The 19,161-nt window shown below is 38.8% G+C and overlaps 1 long non-coding RNA gene across 3 annotated transcripts in view; it reads left to right on the plus strand.

Annotated features, from left to right (window-relative positions):
- Nucleotides 1-19,161, plus strand: part of LOC140524233 (uncharacterized) — a 58,041-nt gene that overhangs the window by 16,803 nt on the left and 22,077 nt on the right. For all 3 annotated transcript variants that reach the window (XR_011973629.1, XR_011973633.1, XR_011973647.1), the window contains one exon: nucleotides 14,225-14,306. This is a non-coding gene — a long non-coding RNA (uncharacterized lncRNA). The remainder of the gene's footprint in view (nucleotides 1-14,224; nucleotides 14,307-19,161) is intronic.

Consider the following 19,161-nt stretch of genomic DNA (forward strand, 5'->3'; position numbering starts at 1 on the left):
AGAGGAGAAAGATACAGGGCAGGGAGACCAATTAAGAGCTTATTATAATGATCCAGATTAGAGGTGATGGCAGATCTTAGAATCATTGGAATGGAAGGTCTTGATGAGGTTGTCTCCACCACTTGTACTCAGGTAGAGTCATACGTTTCAAATGGAATTGGAGCTTATTGGAATTTAAACTTTTGCTTTTGGCAAAATACAACTGTACACTTCTCAGAAAAGTTTTCTAACGGAATCCTCAGAGGTATTTTAGATGTCACGGGGAATTCACAAAGGGTGGTTTGTTCAATGCTATTTCAGGACAACCAGAGCCAGGCTGGGCAAAGTTTTGATTGAGATAAGTATAAATCAATCTGGAGTTGATGTAAATGTTTACATAAGGCTTTAAAAATGAAAGAAAAACGTTCTAGGGACAAGGTGCATTTGTGGTTTTGCTGAATCCAAAATAGAAATGTTTACAGATGACCAAACTTAGATACCCCTATCCTAGTCTTGATCAGAGAGTTACATTAAAGGAAAACAGACTGCAATGTGACCTGCTTCCTTGAATGGTAAAATGGAGCCCTGAGCATTTCTCCTTTTCCCCTATTCTCTTTGCTAGAATTCATAATCCATAGCAGAGGTTCCCAAACTTGTTTGGCCCACTGCTGCTTTAAAAAAAAAAGAATTACTTCTCCCCAATCTACTTTCTTTAACCCTTTAATGGTTTTTTGAAATTTGCATCATTTAAAAAATGAAATGAAATTAATATAGTTTTTTATAAACCTTAAAGTGCTATATAAAGAATATTATTAATAATCGCCATTTTTGGTTATTTACACATTATCTCTCCCATTAGCCTGAACTCCTTGAGAGTGGGGACTCTTTTTTTGCCTTTTTTTGTATCCCCAGTGATTAACAGATTTCATGATACATAGTAGGTAATTTAACAAGTATTATCTGACTAACACTGGGGATACAAAGAAAGGCAAAAAATAGTTCCAGTCTCAAAGAGTTCCCAGTCTGTTGGGGGTCATGTCATTCAAACTAGGTATAAATAAAATATATACAGGATCAACTAAGGGGAGTCCCAGAAAGAAGGCATCAAAACTAAGAACTAGGAAAGGTTTCTTTTTTTTAAATTAAATTATTTTATTTGTTTTCAGTGTTCTACAATCACTTTCATAGATCTTAGATTGTTTTCCCCTTTCTTCTCCTTTTTCCCTCTCCTTCCCCACTCTCTCCCTGAGATGGCATACAATTTTATATAGGTTCTACACATACGTTCCTATTAAATACATTTTCACCTTAGTCATGTTGCATAGAAGAATTAAAATGAATGGGAGAAATTATAAAACAAAATAAAACAGAATACAAAAGAAAATGGTCTGCTTCATTCTGCAATTGACTTCCATAGTTCTTTCTCTGGATGTGGAAGGCATTTTGCCTCAAGGGTCCATTGGGAATTTTTTAGATCCTTGCATTGCCGTAAAGGACTAAGTCTACCAGAAAAATTCCTCTCACACTGTGATTGTTGCCGTGTACAAAGTTCTCCTGGTTCTGCTCCTTTCACTCAGCATCAGTTCATATTAGTCTTTCCGGGCCTCTCTGAAGTGGAAAAGGTTTTTTTCCACAAAAAGTGGAATTGCAAAGGAGTCTTCAAGGAAGCCAAGAAAGCTAGGAGTATAAATGAGAAAGGAGAGAATTCTAGGCATGGGAGAAAGCCAGTGAAAATGCTCACAGTCTGGAAAGGAAGAATGTTATTTGAGGAACAGCAATGAGGCCCATGTCACTGGCTTGAGGAGTCTGTGGACAGGTGTAAGGTATAAGAAAACTAGAAAGATATGAGAGGGCTAGGTTACGACAGGTTTGGGATACAAAATGAAGGATTTTATATTTGATTCTAGAAGTGATACGGAACATTGGGAATGATTGAATAATGAAGAGACATGGTTATACTTGCTTGTTAGGAAGATCAGTTTGACATCTGAATGGAAGATGAACTGAAATAAGAAGAGGCCTGAGTCAAGAAAATCAACCAGCAGGCTATTGCTAAAGCAAACAGGGTTAAATGACTTGCCCTGGGTTATAGCTAGCAAACGTCTGGAGTCAGATTTGAACTCAGGAAGTTCTCTTCCTGACTCCAGGTACAACACTTTAGACGCTGTGACTCCCAACTTCCCAAGTTCCAGTGAAAAGTCCGAATTACTTTAATTTTCCTTATTTCTAAAAATATTGATTGATTTAACTCCTTCCTACTCAAGGATTTCTCAAAAGTCTTCTCCAAGTACTGTAATTTTAAAGCATCGATTCTGTGGCATTGAGTGCACCTCTCACAGCCATACATCACTATTCCTTTTGGTAGGCATACCAACTTGTTGACTAGTTCAGTTTTGATTGCAAAACCTACACCATATTCACAGCTCTCTCTTTCACTGTGGACACTCCAGAAAAATGTATATCCAGCTGTGACTACAGTAAGCTGGCCTTCATTTGCTAGCCTTGTTTCACTCAGAGATGTTGTTTGGTTGAGATACCTGTTGAGTTCTCTTGCAACAAGAGTTGTTCTTGCTTATTATAGGGATGTCATTTTGGTCCTCTTCGAGAACAAGGACAATAACTAACCAACCAACTTTGCTAATAGGAAAAAAAAATCATAGCTTTGACTATATGGATCTTTGTTGCCAAGGTGATGTCTCTGCTTTTTAGTATGCTGTCCAGATTTGACATAGCTTTCCTTCCAAGGAGCAAGAATCTTTCAATTTCCTGACTTATAGTCACTATCTATAGTGATTTTTGAGTCCCAAGAACATAAAATCTGACAATGCTTCCATTTCCTGTTGCTCCATTTGCCAGGAAGTGATGGAAACAGTTGCCACTCTCCTCTTTCATCCTCATCAGGAGGTTTCCTAATTCTTCTTCAATTTCTGCCATCACCATGCTTTCATTTGCCTATCTGGCTCTGCTGTCATTTTTCCTGACAACTGCAATTCCAGTTTTTGATTTGTTCAGTCTGGTATTTCACACGTTGCACTCAGTGTATAAGTTAAGTAAGTGTGATAATTTACAGTCTTGTCATATTCCTTTTCCAATCTTAAACCAGTTGTTTCATGTTCAGTTCTAACTGTTGCTTCTCAACCTGCATACAAGTTCCTCAGGAGACAAAATGATCTGATACTCCCATCTCTATGTAGACTTGCCACATTTTGTTGTGATCCACACAATCAAAAGCTTTAGTTTAGTCAGTGAAGCAGAAGTAGATTTTTTTCTCCCTGGAACTCCTTGCTTTCTCTAATTCAGCAAATGTTGGCAATGTCATCTCTAGTTTCTCTGCCTCTTTGAAAACCAGTGTTCTACTAATTCTTGGTTCACATATTCTTAAGCCTAGCTCACACAATCTTAAGCATAGCCTTGTTGGCATGTGAAATGAGTGCAATTGTTTAGCAATTTGAGCATTCTTTGATATTGCCCTTTTTTAGAATTGGGGCATAAACGAATCTTTTCCAATTAACTGCTGTTGAGTTTTCCAAATTTGCTGGCATATGGAATGTGACACTTCATCAGTATCATCTTTTAGTATTTTAAATAGCTCAGCTGGAATTATAACAATCACTTCTACTAACCTTATTGTTAGCAATGCTTCCCAAGTTCCCTTGGCTTTATTCTTTAAGATATTCTAAATCAGTCACCACACCCTAGTGTCCATCTGTGATGTTAAAACTAATTGTATAGTTATGTATAGTCTTACCATCTCTTAATCACTTCTGTTTCTGTTACCATCTACAGTTTTTACCTTTATCATGTCATTTTTTTTGCATGAAGCATTCTGTTGTTTTCTCTAACATTCCTGAATAGATCTCTTATCCTTCCCATTCTATTGTTTTCCTTGATTTCTTTGCATTGCTCATTTAAGAAGTCTTTCTTATCTCTCCTATCTATTGTCTGGAATTCTGCAGTCAGTTGGGTATTTCTTTCCCTTTATCTTTTCCCTTTTGCATTCCTTCTTTCCTCACCTATTCATATTTATCCTCATCAGATAGTCATTTGGCTTTGTGCTCTTCTGTTTTTATTTCTGGAGTTTTGTTGCTGTTGCTGCTGCTTCCTCCTGTGTAATATCGCAGACCAACTGTTCTTTAGGTGCTTGGTCTACCAGACTGAATCCCTTAAATGTATTTATCACCTCACTTCATATTCATAAGGGATGTTATTTAGGTCATATCTATATGGTCCGATGGTTTTCCCTATTTTTTTCCCATTTAAGTCTGAATTTTGCAATAAGAATCTCATGGTTTGAGCCAATCAGGTCCAGGTCTTGTTTTAAATGACTGTATATAGCTTCTCCACTTTTGACTGCAAAGTATATAATTAATCTGATTTCGATATTGACCACCTGATGATGCCCATATTTAGCATCATCTTTTCAGTTGTTGATAAACGTTGTTTGCTATGACCAGGGAGTTATCTCAGCCAAACTCTATCAGTTAGATTTTGTGCACTGGGGCCAAACTTCCCTGTCATTGTAATTATCTTTTGATTTTCTATATCAGCATTACAGTCTTTTATGTGGAATGTAACATTTTTTATCTGTTTTATTTCGAGAAAATATTGCAGGTCTTTATAGAACGGATCAACTTTGTCATTTTTGGCATCATTGGTTGGAGAACAGATTTGTATTACTATGACACTGAATGGTTTGCCCTGGATTAGAACAGATATCATTCTGTCTTTATTGTTATTATGTCTCAGTACTGCTTTTCTCAATCTTTTATTGACTGTGTTCTTCTAAGGAATTCTTGCCCACAGTAGTATATGGGGTGATCACCTGAATTAATTTCACCCATTCCTATCTATTTAAATTCACTGACACCCAAGATGCTGATGTTTAATCTTTCCATCTCCTTTTTGAATGCACCCAGCTCATCCTGGCTTGAAGATCTTACATTCCAGGTTCCTATGCAATATTGATTTTTACAGTATCAGACTTTCCTTTCATCACCAGACACATCTGCAACTGAGCTTCCTTTCAGCTTTTGCCCAGATGCTTCATTAGTACTGGAGATACTTGGAGTCGTACTCTGATCTTCCCCAGTAGTATGTGGATACCCTCTGACCCAAGGGGCTCATCTTCCAGTGACCCTCTAAGGGATTTTCTTGGCAAAGATACTGGAGTGGTTTGCCATTTCCTTCTCCAGTGGATTACCTTTTGTCAGAACTCTCTGCCATGCCCCATTCTTCTCATAATTTCATTGAGCTATGCAAGCCCCTCCTGCATGGCAAAGTAGTATTCCAGAAGAGGAAGGATGACTTATAATTTATAAACCTTAGGGATTGGAATGACGGGGGAATCCTGGACAGAAATAGAAAGTTAAAAAGAAAATTACATTTTTAGGGAAACATAGGTTGTGTTTTGAACAAAATAAATTTATGAAGCCTATGATACATTATATGTGAAGAGATTATTAGTTACCTAGTGACATGGGGCTGGAATTAGGGAGTGAGAAAAATAATGTGATTTTCAAGGCACTTAAAATCTATGGAGATGGAGTAATCTATAAAGACATTAACATCGCTCCCTAAGATCTTGTGGCAAATTGCCCTACTAATGAATGCTTGGACCTCAGATCAGGGCCTGAAAAACTAACCCTCTTCCAAATCCTGAATTCTGACCCTACCTGGGTATCTCTCCTTAATCCAACTCCTGATTAATATTTCACATGATATACTATATCGAGCCAGTCCTAAACCTTCTTTCCTATTTCCTTCTTTCCTAGAACCGTAAGTAAATCAATATTACTATTGTTAATCGAAAGTGTATGTCATTCTACTTTCTGAATCCTGAAACTTTCCACACCATAACATCTTGCTCTGACTCCCTCTCCCTTATATGTGTTGTTTTCTCCTATTAAAAGATCTACACTTTGAGGGCAGAGACTATCGCTATTTGTATAATTGTAAACTCCACCATTGCTTGATGCACTGTATAAACTTTATAAACTTTTTAAAAGTAAACTTCTCCCAAAGCCTTGCTTTATAGAGGTCTCAAAACTTTCCAGTTAAACACTTCATTTTCCACCAGCAGCTCTGCTTAGTCTTGACTCTGTGAACCCTTTTCCAGCTTCGTGTTGGGTGTTGTCTTTCCCCATTAGGTTGTAAGTTCCTTGAAGTTATGGAATGTCTCTTTTCCTTATTTTTAACTCCAGGGCTTTGCCCAATGTCTGTCACAAGGTGCATCCTTAATGTTCATTGATTATACTAAGCTCTTAAGGAATGTTTTTTTCATTCATTCATTCCTACATTCATTCCAACAAATATAAAATATGCACAAAATACATACAAACAGCATGATGGAAGGACTAAAGAACCAGACTTGATTTTGGGTAGACTTAAGTTGAATTCCTGCCTCATCACTTAACCTCAGACAGTACTCAGATTTAAAATGGCAGAAGAGCAGGTGATCACCACTGGAAGATCTCAGGACTGAAACAATTGCATCAAAACTCTCAAAGTAACGTGGGAGTACAAGAGTCCCAGCAAATGGGCGAATCATGGAAAACTTGATGTACAATCAACCCGACTGCTCACCATCACTCTGTGAAGTGATTACTCATTAAGTATTGTAATTGACACAGACATCTGTCTGAATTTGACAGAGATTGATGGACTCCCTGTTGGGTGTGTTGGGAAAAATTGGGCTAAACGAACTCCCAAGCTATCCACTCCAAACCATTAAGCATTAGTTAAACAATTGATTTACGCATGTCATCTTTTCAAGTGTGAGAGACTTAAAGACCAAAAGTGCCAAGCCTAGAGGCCTGTATTGGGCTACCCGAGTCTTTCTTACCTGTCCCAGGTCTTCGGTTGGCCAAACTGGATAAACGTATGAGAGAAAGGACGTTCCAGAGTCGAACAGGGGTTGAGCTTTATTACAGGGTTTCGGTTACAAGTGCAGGGCGATCTTCCTTAGGAGGAAGAGGGGGAGATTTCCTAAGGAGGCTAGATCTTAAGGGATTGGAAGTAGAAGTACAAGCGGGGAGAGAGGGGGAGGGGAGAGAGGAAAGAAAAGAAGCGGAGCCCTACTATCCTCTTTGGCTCCACACGTGCTAAGAGAGAGCTTTCAGGCTTCCTCAATCCTACTTAATCTTCAGCCACACAGTTTGCATCTCAATACCATGCTGTTAGGTAACTAGGTGTGCTCCAATCCGGGACGATCTCGAGGGCAGGGAGACTCTACCCATCACGTATCTCCCGGGGAGAGGCGGAAATACCCGAGCTAGCCGAGCTAGCTCAGTCTAACCTTCTCGAATCCCCGCTGTTCATGGAGGGCCTCGTAAGACTCTAAGATTTAGAAGTCCCACTTTTACCCGCCCGAGACCGTCCACACGGAATTGAGCTTCCAGTCCCAACACAAAAGAAAAATAGTATTCACTGAGTCTAGCATAGTGCTTACAATAAAAAAAATAAAGTTATGACATCATTTGTGTAAGAAAATCCCATTGAGGAAACTGCTTCTACCAATGTAGATCAGCAACTCATCTGCAATTTAGATTCTCTGAGAGTCTTGAGTTACTGAGAGCTTCCTTGACTTGCCTGATATCAAGTGGGCTGCAAGAATCAGAGACAGGGCATGAAAGCTTTCCAAGGAGGGCTCTTTTGTCAGTCCCCCACACTGCTTATATATTAGTAAGTAGTTGGATGAATGTTTGTTGAATTCATGAAGAAAGAATGAATTATTTGACATCAACTCATGTCTATGAAACCCATCGTTTTTCTCTTTTGGTGACAGATGTATCTTAATGAACACACTAGATGATCCCTTGACAGAGACATCACTTTTATTTCCAGCTGCTGTCCTAGGCTAATATTTGCCAAGCAAACTCATGATTTTGGGTTCCAATTCATTCTGTATTTAAATCAACCTCAGAGGAGAGGAGAGTAGCAACAGAGAGAAGGGCAATAATTATGGTCTTTTAATGTGTACGGCTTTTTATGCACTGTGTCATTAGACAGTATATATTAAGTGGAGATAAACACCAGGAGTCCAGCAACAGGTGCAATGCTGAAAAGATAACTAACTAAAATTTTCCCTTTGTTTTAGCTGTGGCCTTCACCTTCATGTACTATAAAGGTCATGGAAGACAGCTTCACCTATATCACACTTGACAAAACAATGCACCCAACCTAAAGGATCTTTCAGCTCATCATTAGACATGTCTAATTTGGAATACAAGTGCAACTCATTTATTTACTCTGGCATGAGATTAGTGTATGAAAAAAGAGGCTTCTACTTATTTTCCAGTGTAGAACCTGACTCGTAAAATGGTAAAGTCTGCACATTGAAAAAAAAATATTCAGAGGACATCTTCCGAGATAGATAGAAAATATTCATGTTTCTAGAAAGAAGGGAAATACAATTCTTGGAAGAATAAATAATTGAACATCTCAAGGAAAGTAATAGAAAATAAGAATGAGTGAAGAACAGCACTTTCAGACCACAAACTTCACCGTGAAGCAGTTTTTACCAAAACTATTTGGTACTGGCTTAAATATGAAAAAAAAAACAACAAATGAATAAACAAGGAAAACATAAATTATTGGGAAAGGCTTCACTATTTCACAGAAACTGCTAGGAAAATTGGAAAACAGTTTAAAGAAAAACTGGTTTAGTGTAGAACAACATCTTATACAACCTACCACAATAAGTTACAAATTAATACCTAAATATAAAAGGCCATATTATTTCAGATTTGGAAGAAGTGGATGGAGGTACCTCTCAGGAAACATTTCCTCACAATTAGAGTCATTCCAAAATAGAATTGGCTGCGTCGGGGGAATGAACTCCTCGTCATTAGAGATCTTCAAGCAGAGAGATAATCACTCTTCATGATGTTGGAGTACCATTCTTTTTTAGTATAAGGCGTACTATTAAGGCATTCTGTGATTCTATGAGGAAATAAGTGGAATATTGTTTGGTGGCCCTTCCCTCCACTTGCCTTCCTTCCCCTCCCGTCCTTCCCTCCTCTCCCTTCTCTTACCTCCCTTCCCTTCCCTCCCTCCCTTCCTTCCTTCCTTCCTTCCTTCCTTCCTTCCTTCCTTCCTTCCTTCCTTCCTTCCTTCCTTCCTTCCTTCCTTCCAACTGTTACAGCTCACTACCTCAGGATCCCAGGGTAACCTTGATGGGGAGAATATACTCTTACTATATACTATATACTTTGACTATACTGTAACTCCTGAGCCTCCATGGTATGCTTCCCATGCAACACACTAGCTGAGATGTCTATATTAGCTTTTAGTGAAAAACATTTGCCAAATGGAGATCAAAGGAAGAATAATTATCACATAGTATTCTACTTGTAAACCTGTGACACCTCCTACTAATGCAAACATTATCTATGGATTGGAGAGTAAGCATAAGCTTAGAGAGCTACAGCGAAGAGGTACATGAGTAGGAAATGCATGTGCCCAAGGTCAACTCACAACCTAAGACAACCAACCGGGACATTTTTTACCTTCAGAAATGATCTAAATTACACTCACGGGTATTGAGTGGGTTCACTGTGGGTGGAACAACTCTGTTGGTTGCAACTCTTCTGGGTCTCTACTGCTAGAGGAAGTGACTTCCTTGCTCACTACTGTGCCTGATTTTCTTCTTTTCTGGTATGCTCAGGTGTGCTCATTTGATATTTCAGATGAATGAGTATGTATTTTTGTAATAAATGGGATAGGCAAAGAGAGCGTTAGAAGAGTGTTAATTAATATTTTAATATTTTTCAGCAATAGAGAGCCCTAAGCATAATATCTGTAAGACTTTTCCAGTTCTGCTCCCTTGTCTAGATTCTCTGGTAGTATGAATGCTCTTTCAGAAAAAAAAAGAAACCCTAAGTCTGGGGCCTGCAGAGCTTTTCGAAGTCTACCTCTTATTCAAGGAATTTTCAGGCAATAGGTGGCAGTGCAAGCCCCAAGGTCTCTCCTCAACTCTTGGCTCTTGGCTAAGCTCAGCTCTGCTATAAACTCGGTTTTTCTCTGAACTCTAAGCCCAGTTTAGTTCCCAGCAGTAGGTAGAAAATCATTTTTTCTTCTTCTAGTTCTAAGCAGAAGGTGGCAGTTCAGGTTCTGAGGAGTTATCTTTTTTGTTTTTAAGACCTGACTGGAGTATTTTTTTCTGACCCAACTTTATGGTCTATCTCAGAGATATGGCCTTCACCAATCTTATTGGATATCATGTGTGAAGTGACTCATCTCTACCTCATGGTGAGAAACCAAAAATGTATATTCTTGACAATCAAGTCATAATTAGGCAGTATCCATTTGTCTCATGGCTGCCAAATAGATGTGGGTATTGGGATTTCCCAGGTATCAACCTTATTTTGTAAATTAGATGCTGGGAAACAGGACACATTGGCTACCTCAACTCTGATTCAGTGATTTTTCTTTGTGGGCTGTTTTCTTACTTATTTTTATTTAACAACTGTCTTTTGTGTCTGTCCCTTTCTGGTAGTAAAATTGTCTGGATAAGAAAGGACATTATCTTACAATGAAGTCATAGATTTAGGGCTGGAGGGAAATCTTGAAAACCAATATACTCATTTTGCAGAAAATTGAAGCCTATGGAAGTTAGGTGAAATTACCTGTAAAAAAAGACAGCAACAGAGGCAAAATTTGAATCCATGACCTCCGAACCTAAACCAACCACACTGTGCTCTTCCTGTTTCACCATTCTACTTATTTGCCTGGAAACCTTAGGCTAATGATATGTATGATACCTACTTACTTTGAGGACTATTGTGAAACTCATGAGATAATGTTAAAGTGATTTTCAGAATATAAGTTTTCAGAATATAAGTTGTTTTTGGTTGTGAATTTGGTTGACTGGTATTTATTTATTAAGTGACTGCTATGATGGGACCATTCCATATAAATAAATATTTCTGCTTTCATTATCCTCTCTATTACTCTCTGTCTGGTTTTGAACACTACTGAAGGTGATTATGGTTAGGTGCCTATGCAAATGGCCTGAGGAGTGTACATGACTAGGTCTCTACAAAAATGAACTCCACACAGAGTTTACTCTGATTCAGTGATGATAGTCAACATTTATAAAGTACTTTAAGGTTTATAAAACACTGTAAATTCAGTTGGACTCAATTCTACTCAGTGCAATAAGTATTTCAGTACCTGCTATGTGTCAAAAACTATGCTAGATATTGTACATATAAAGACAAAATATGCCTGCATGAGCAAATAGATGGTTTATGTGTAAGGAAAAAGTTGGAATTTGTAGATCTTCCTTCCTTCTTTCATTTAATGCATTTGGAAATGTTATTCTGAGAAATGATCCATAGACTTTACCTGACTGTCAAAGGGATACCAATTACAGAAAAGTTAAGAATTTCTGACCTAGAGGAGTGCATGCCAGCCTGTCTCTTGGCTCTATGCCGACTTTTGGTTATTTTCATTCCTTTCCATTGCATGGTTATTTCCCATCACTCAAACCCCACATGCATAGTTCATCAGACTTGTTAAAAGCATAGTAAAGAGCTTTAGAGGACTAACATCAACTCTCATTTAGCTAATTCATGTAACTTCAGTTTTATTTTTCTAACCTAATTGACCTCTTTCTTGCCTACACCCTCAACAAAGATTGGAGGACATGAGTACAACAAGAAAGCTGACCAAGCTCTACTTGGAACCACATTATCCACACAGTCTAAGAGTCATTTTACCTTACCTTAGGAACTCTGCTTTCTGTGCCTTTGGATTTACCTCTAGTACTGAATCAAGACTCTTTTATGCTGTGCCTCCTTAGCTAGCTTTATTCTTTGGCTTTTATTAACGCATCATTGTCCTTGCTTGGATCTTGCTCATGCCCCAAAGGGTACTCTTTGGTATTTAAAGTCTTAGGATAGCTAATGGGGGGAAAGAAGAGGCAGTTTGACCCTATTAGGACTGCCATGTTCCTATAGAGAACCCACTATACTGACATTCCCTAGTCTCAATTCTCTCCTATGATTTCATATTTTCCACCCACATATTTTGCCCAATATCAGGTTTAAAATAAGAAAGTGAAATTGACCTCAGCACATTGTAGGTAATTAAAGTAACAATAACAACAGTGGCTTAGCCCAGTAAGTGGGATAGCTTAATAAAAATTATATCTTATCTCATCTTCTCTTGTTTTATCTTATCGAATATCATTCTAAGGAATATATGACAATTCATATCTCATTATATCCTCACTACAATACAATAAAGGATATCTAGACTATTATAGTACAATGGGCAAAGACATCGACCAGGATGTAGGAGACCTGGATTCTAGGAATAATTCTGACAGTGACTAACTATAAGACCTTAGGTAAGTAACTTTATGTCACTGGACCCTATTCTCCTCATCTATAAAATCAGAGAATTTCAAAACTAGCAATAATATGTAATTGTAATGTCATATCTACAACAAATATGTTGTGTAAATGTAGAATGATATCTACAGTGGATGAGTATCTGATATCCTAGGAGATCTCTAGTGAAGGACAACCCCCCATTTTCTGAGGAACCCTTCCCATTTTGGGGTCATAAGGATCCTGTATTATATGTCCTCAGAAATTTCTTTCCAGCTTTGTTATTCCAAAACGTTATGTGATTATGAGATGAGAAGGACTGTGGCTATTTCTTCTTGCACTCCCAAGCTAGAAATTAGTTCATTTTGGAGCAGGAAATAAGAAGCATGACCTTGGTTGAATGCTGATGAAACACTGGAGACTACTACTGAGGAATGAGATGGAATTTTCATCAGTGAAAACTTTAAAAATAAGAGATTTTCTGTGTCAATGCTAAGTTTTTAATTTTCAAAATTCGTCCTGCCTCATGCAGTTAATTCAGTGGTAGACTGGGTCTGGGGTGCCTGGAGCAATCATTTATTTCATTTATTGCTGTAAGTATCACAAATTTGGCCCAGCAATTTTCACATGCAATTATATATTTAATGTCCATTACTGTTCTGCTGAGATTACTAGCTATAGGGCACAGTTTGGCTGTGAATCCTCATTTATATTTCTTTACAGGCAGTGAAACATAAAATAAGAGGAACTTTCACCATCATCATTAATTTCAGTTGCTGATGTATGGTAGATAATTTACAACCTTTTTTCCCCACTATCTTTCATCAACCCCTACCAGTATGCTTCTCTGTAGCAAAGCAGTGAAGAGCATGGTCATGGTCCAGTCCATTTCAAGAAGTACAGTGATAAGCTGGGGATGTCCTTAGGAGAGTGGTCAGTATGGTGAAGGGTCTATCAAAGGGTCTGTGCAGGGTCTGTGCCAAATGAGAATTACTTGAAGGAGCTGGGACTCTTTATCCTGGAGAGGAGAAGGCTTGAGGGAGTTCATGATATTTATCTTCAAGTATCTGAAAGGCTGCCATGTGAAAGATGACTTACACTCGTTCCCAAAGGACAGACCTAGGAGCAGTGAGTGGGTGAAAAATTGGGGAGTTAGAGTTTGGATTGAAAGTAAAACAAAACAAAACAAAATAAATCTAGCTAAAATGAGACCTGGTGGTTGTTCTTTGTTACCAAAGTGGGCTAAAATAACATCACTATTTCAAAGTCAATGTTTCTGACTGTGACTGATCAGATGAGTAGGAGCTCAGAAGGCTCTACCACAGGTGGGTACAAATAATCCATATGACTATCTATTTGGGAGGAATATGGCTCTGAATGTGTGCATCTCATGTTTCCTTTGTGCTACTGTAATTCTGTTTTGCTCATAGAGCACAGCTCCTTGTTTGATATGGGCATGCCATACTGGGGTATCCTGTGCCAATATCTCCCATGTTTCACAATTTATAGCAAAGTTATTCAGAGAGACCTTGAGAGTGTCCTTGTACTCCTTCTAACCACTGTGTGAGCCCTTGCTTTGTGTAAGTTCTGATATATTCTTTTAGCCAAATGTACTTTTGGCCTTCAGACAACGTGGCCATCCACTGGGGTGGTGCTGTCTGCAGTAGATTTTGAATGCTTGGCACTTCATTTCAAGAAAGGACCTAAGTTTCAGATACCTTATCTTGACAGGTGGTCTTCAGAAACTTCCTAAGGCAATTCCAATAGAAACAATTCAGTTTCCTGTCATGGTGCCAGTATACTGTTCAGATTTCACAAGCATACTGCAATGAGACCAGGACGATAGCTCTGTAGACTTTAACTTTGATAGGCAATCTAATATCTCTTCTCACTTATATTTTCCTCCATAGGCTCCCAAACGCTCAGCTAGCTCCAGCAATGTGTGTCAACCTTGTCATCTATGAGTACACCACTGGGAAGTATACTGCTAAGGTAAGTGAACTTATCCACAGTATTCAGTATTGGATGGTGCGGTGCTTGCTGGTGGAGCACCTGTGTTTTCTTGGTGTTCATTGTGGGGCCAAAATTAGCACAAATGACAGAGAATCAGTTCATATTCTGTTGCATCTCAGCTTCAGAGGCTGCATTGAGTATACAATCATCTGTGAACAAAAAGTCACATACCAACACTCCCTCCACTTTAGCCTTGACTTGCAGTTTTTTCATATTAAATAATTTATAGTCAGTGTGATATCTGACATTTATTCCCCTTTTATCCTCACTGAAGGTATCTGACAACATCACTGCAAACATGTTAAAAAGCATGGGAGCAAGCACACAGCCCTGTTTCACTTCATTGTTGGCTGGGAAAGCTCAAAAGTTTGGTTCATTATTCAGAACCTGTGTAAGCATGCTATCATACAATACATGGCAAGTAAATTTTGTCATGATCTTCCACAAGCCGTCATGGTTGAGAGTATCAAAGTCCTTGATTAGGTCAATGAACATTGTGTATAGACCTCAGTTGTACTCATACCATTTCTCCTGAAATTGTTGGGCAACAAACACCATGATCAACCATTTCCCAGTCCTCTGTGAAGCCACATTGACTCTTGGGTAGATGATCATCTTCCAAGTGAAAGATCAGCCTATTAAGGAGGACTCTGGCAAGAATTTTGCCAGGAGTGACTAAGAGAGAGACCCCCCACCCTCCCACTCCCATCAGGACAATCTATTTCTTTTACATTTATAGAGATGGACAATGGAGGCATCCTTGAACTTCTAGGGGATAACCTTCTCTGGCCATGCATCCCAGAAAATTTCAGTCAGCTTTTCTATGAGTAGGGGCCCCTTTGCCATGTAAATCTCAGCTGGAAGTCACTTTTCTTCATAGGATCATTGAGCTAAAAGGGAATTTGTGATCATTTAGTTAAAACTTTTCCTTTTATAGATGAGGAATTTATGGTCTAAATAGGCGAAATGACTTATCTAAGATCACAGAACTAGTAAGAAATAATAATAATAATGCTAGCTAATAAAAGCAGCATTTTAAGATTTATAAAGCACTTTATAAATACTATCTCAGTTTATCCTTAGTGGGTAGCTAGGTGGTGCAGCGGACAGCTCACTGGGCTCAGTATTAGGAAGACCCGTCTTCATGAGTTCAAATCTGGTCTCAAACACTTACTAGCTGGGTGAGTCACTTAACTCTGTTAGCCTCAGTTTCCTCATCTGTAAAATGAGCTGGAGAAAGAAATGGCAAATTACTAGAATATCTCTTCTAAGAAAATCCCAGATGGGGCCATGAAGAGTTTGGACACAACTGAAACAGCATCATTTTATTCTCACAATAGCCCTGGCATGTTGGTGCTATTATTAGCCCCAGTTTGCAGATGGAGAAACTGAGGTAGATAATGATGAAATGATTTTCTCAGTATAACACAGCTACTGAAGCCAGATTTGAACTAGGGTCTTGCTGATAACAGGTCCAGCACTCTAACCACTGCTCTACCTAGCTATCTATAACCTAGGACTCTTGTCTCTAAAAATGCTGCTCTTTCCACTGCAGTATAAATTTCAGAGATGGAGGAGATTTCAGAAATCACCTAGCCTAATCACTTTATTTTATAGAACAAGTAACTGAGGCCCAGAAGGGCTAAATATCTTATCCAAGAACACAGAGCTAGTGAGTGACTGAAAGTGACAGATAAGGGACAGCCCCTCTAGCAAGCTGCCAAGGGTAATGGGATTGCTATGACTGTTAGTCTTTTGTACTCCAAGAGGACCAATAATGTCATGACGTTGGGGTCAAGGTTCAGTGTGTTTGGCCATGGCTGATCAGTCCTGTAGGAATTGGGAAGACTCTGCCACTGCTTGGGCACAAATAGTCTATTTGAACATTTGGGATGGAGATGTCCTTAGATTTGTGCATCTCACGTTTCCATTGTGCTATTACGATTCTGCTTTGCTCGTGGAGCACAGCTCCTTCTTTGATGTGGGCATGCTGTGCTGGGTGGTGCTGTGCCAGCGTCTCCCATGTCTTATAAGCAATACCAAAGTTCTTCAGAGAGACAGTGGGAGTGTCCTGCTAATAATAACTGAGGGATAAGATGATTAGAATTAGCATATTTCATTGTCACATTTCAATATTTTTGATTATTTTCCATTCCGTTCTATTCAATGAATATTTATCAAGGAACACCTGTGTGTACGGCATTAGGCCTTGAGGATGTAAAGACAAAAAAACCCCCAAAACATTAATTCTTGATCTTCAGGAACTTACATTTCCCTGAAGGGTAGGGGTGGGTAACAAGAGAGGAAATCAATTAGTCAACTAACGAACACTATTAAGCACTATTTTGTGTCAGATAAAGAAGTACAAAACATAAATACAGTTTAAAAAAGTGATCTCAAAGAAAGATTACTAAGAACTGAGAGGATGTGAAAAGATCTCCTGTAGAATATAGCTTCTGAGCCATATTTAGAATTCTAGAAAAATCCAAAGAGGTAGACATGAGCAGGGAGACTTCAAGAGGAGATGAGAAGTCTTCATGCAGATGTTTCCAGGATGATGCTTGCGCATTTCACTGTTCGTATGATCTGACCTCCTTCATTTGGTTCTATCTCACATGTACAAGCAAACAATGACTTGGAGGGAGAAGATGTAGCTTCAGTGGGGGGTGGGAAGATCAGAGGTGGAGGGTGGAGGAGTTGGGCGGTAGAGGGAGCATCTGCTTTCTTCTGACAAGATTATTCATGTAATCACACCCTCAGAAAATGCACAGTTTGGTAGATGTATTTTTAAAGCACATTATCACGCACACATGAAGGAACTGGGTAGTAACAAATAATCTTCTCTGGATATGCTCATTTAATAGGTGGCTTCAGTTATCATGGGGAAATGGTCCTGCCTATATATCTGAGTGATGGAGAAGAACATATAAAAATATTTGGTCATCAATTATTTTAAAATGATGGTTAAAAAAATAGAACAGAACCACAAAATAAAGTGACAATGCAGCAATCAATAAATATTTTTTAAGCACTTACCAGGTGCCAACTACTGTGCTAGACTGTGCACAAAAAAAAACAGATTAATAACAAAAACGAAATCAAAGCAGCAGCAACAGAAACAAACCAGCTCCTGCCCTCAAAGAGCTTATACTCTGAGAGGGGAGGCAATAAATAATTTATTTTGTAGTAACAAGTAACAGTTGGAGGGGACCAAATCTAACCAGTAACCCCAAACCTCCCATGCTCCCCCTCCCAGGCAGAGAAGCTGGTTGACTATGAGCTGAGGACAAGATTAAGGAGATGACTCTTTTGAGGACCCTAAGCATGTCTGTCAATTTAGATAAGCCAAGAATGGAGAACTGGGCTTCTAAATTATAGAACAAGATATTTTATATAATAAGAGCTTTCTAGTCCTGGGCACAGCTTCCATGGATAAGGAAGTGATTGTCCTACCAAAAAGCCTCTGTCTTGGTCACACTGTACCTGGAGTGTTGTGTATATTTGGGGTGCTATATCTCCCAAAGAACATTGATAACGTGGGAAGTCTCCAAAGGAGGCAGCCATGATCGTGAAGCTTCTTGTGCTTACATCATTTTTAATGTGGTTGTTTAGTCCTTTCATATGTGTCCAACTCTATCACTCCGTTTGAGATTTTGTGGCAAAGATACTGACGGGGTTTGCTGTTTCCTTTTCCACTCACTTTACAGATGAGGAAACACGGACAAATAGGGTTAAGTGACTTGCCCAGGTTCACATAGCTAGTAAGCATCTGAGGCCAGATTTGAACTCAGGAAGATGAATTTTCCTCATGCCCGGCTTGGCACTCTGTCCACTGTACATCCTAACTGCCCATACATTTGAGAAACCTTCAAAGAACTGGACATGTTAAGTGAAAGAAAAAAATCAGGAAAGACATAGTTGCTGTCGTCAAGTATTTGAAGGGAGGTCCATTTTTAAAATTAAATTTTGTTTTTTATTTTCAGTCCCACATTTTCTCCCTCCCTTCATATCTTCCCCCATTGAGAAAGCAAGAATACGGTAGCCATTATTCATATTTAGTCATTCACGTTAGCTGTTTCCTGAAAAAAAAAAAAACAAAAAAAAGACAAATAAAGGGGAAAATATGCTTTAATCTGCATCCTGAGTCCATCAGTTCTCTTTCTACTGAAGGATAGTAGTATATTTAATCCTAAATCCTTTGAAGTTATGGTGGATCATTGTACTGATCAGAGTTCCTAAGTTTTTCTCAGTTGATTTTCCTTACAATATTGTTGTGCTCTTCTAGCTCTCCTCATTTCACTTTCCATCAGTTTATTTAGGTCTTCCCATTTTTTCCCCAAAGGGCAGTCACTTGGAAGATATATTAGACATTGTCCATTTGGATTCAGAAGGTAGAACTGGAAACTGGATCCACTGAGACTCTTGGACTGTGGCGGAGAATCACCTTGGCCAGACTTGAGTTTGGGTATCTTGGGACACCACATTCAATTCACTGACTGTGGCTACAGGCAATCTATCCTCATCTCTGAAGGATTCTAGGGAGAAACAGTTCTTTCCACTGAGGTCCTCAAACCAACTTATCACCAGTTTCAAGTATTGATATCTCCTGTATTCACTCTAAAAGTCTTTTTCTGAATGCTCTGCTCCATTTCCAGGTGCTCACCTCACCTCTCATTCTGCCCCATTTCTGACAGATCACCTGAAGTGGATTCCAAATGCTTATTTTTTTGACCAATTCAGTCATTGCTAGATAGGTTGATTTTTTCTCCCTTGCCAGGCCAGATTCTTTTTCTCTCCAGAATTCCCTAACATGTAGGATTCCTCCAAGAAACAA

This window comes from Notamacropus eugenii, chromosome 1 (genome assembly GCF_028372415.1).
Source record: "Notamacropus eugenii isolate mMacEug1 chromosome 1, mMacEug1.pri_v2, whole genome shotgun sequence".
NCBI lineage: Eukaryota > Metazoa > Chordata > Mammalia > Diprotodontia > Macropodidae > Notamacropus > Notamacropus eugenii.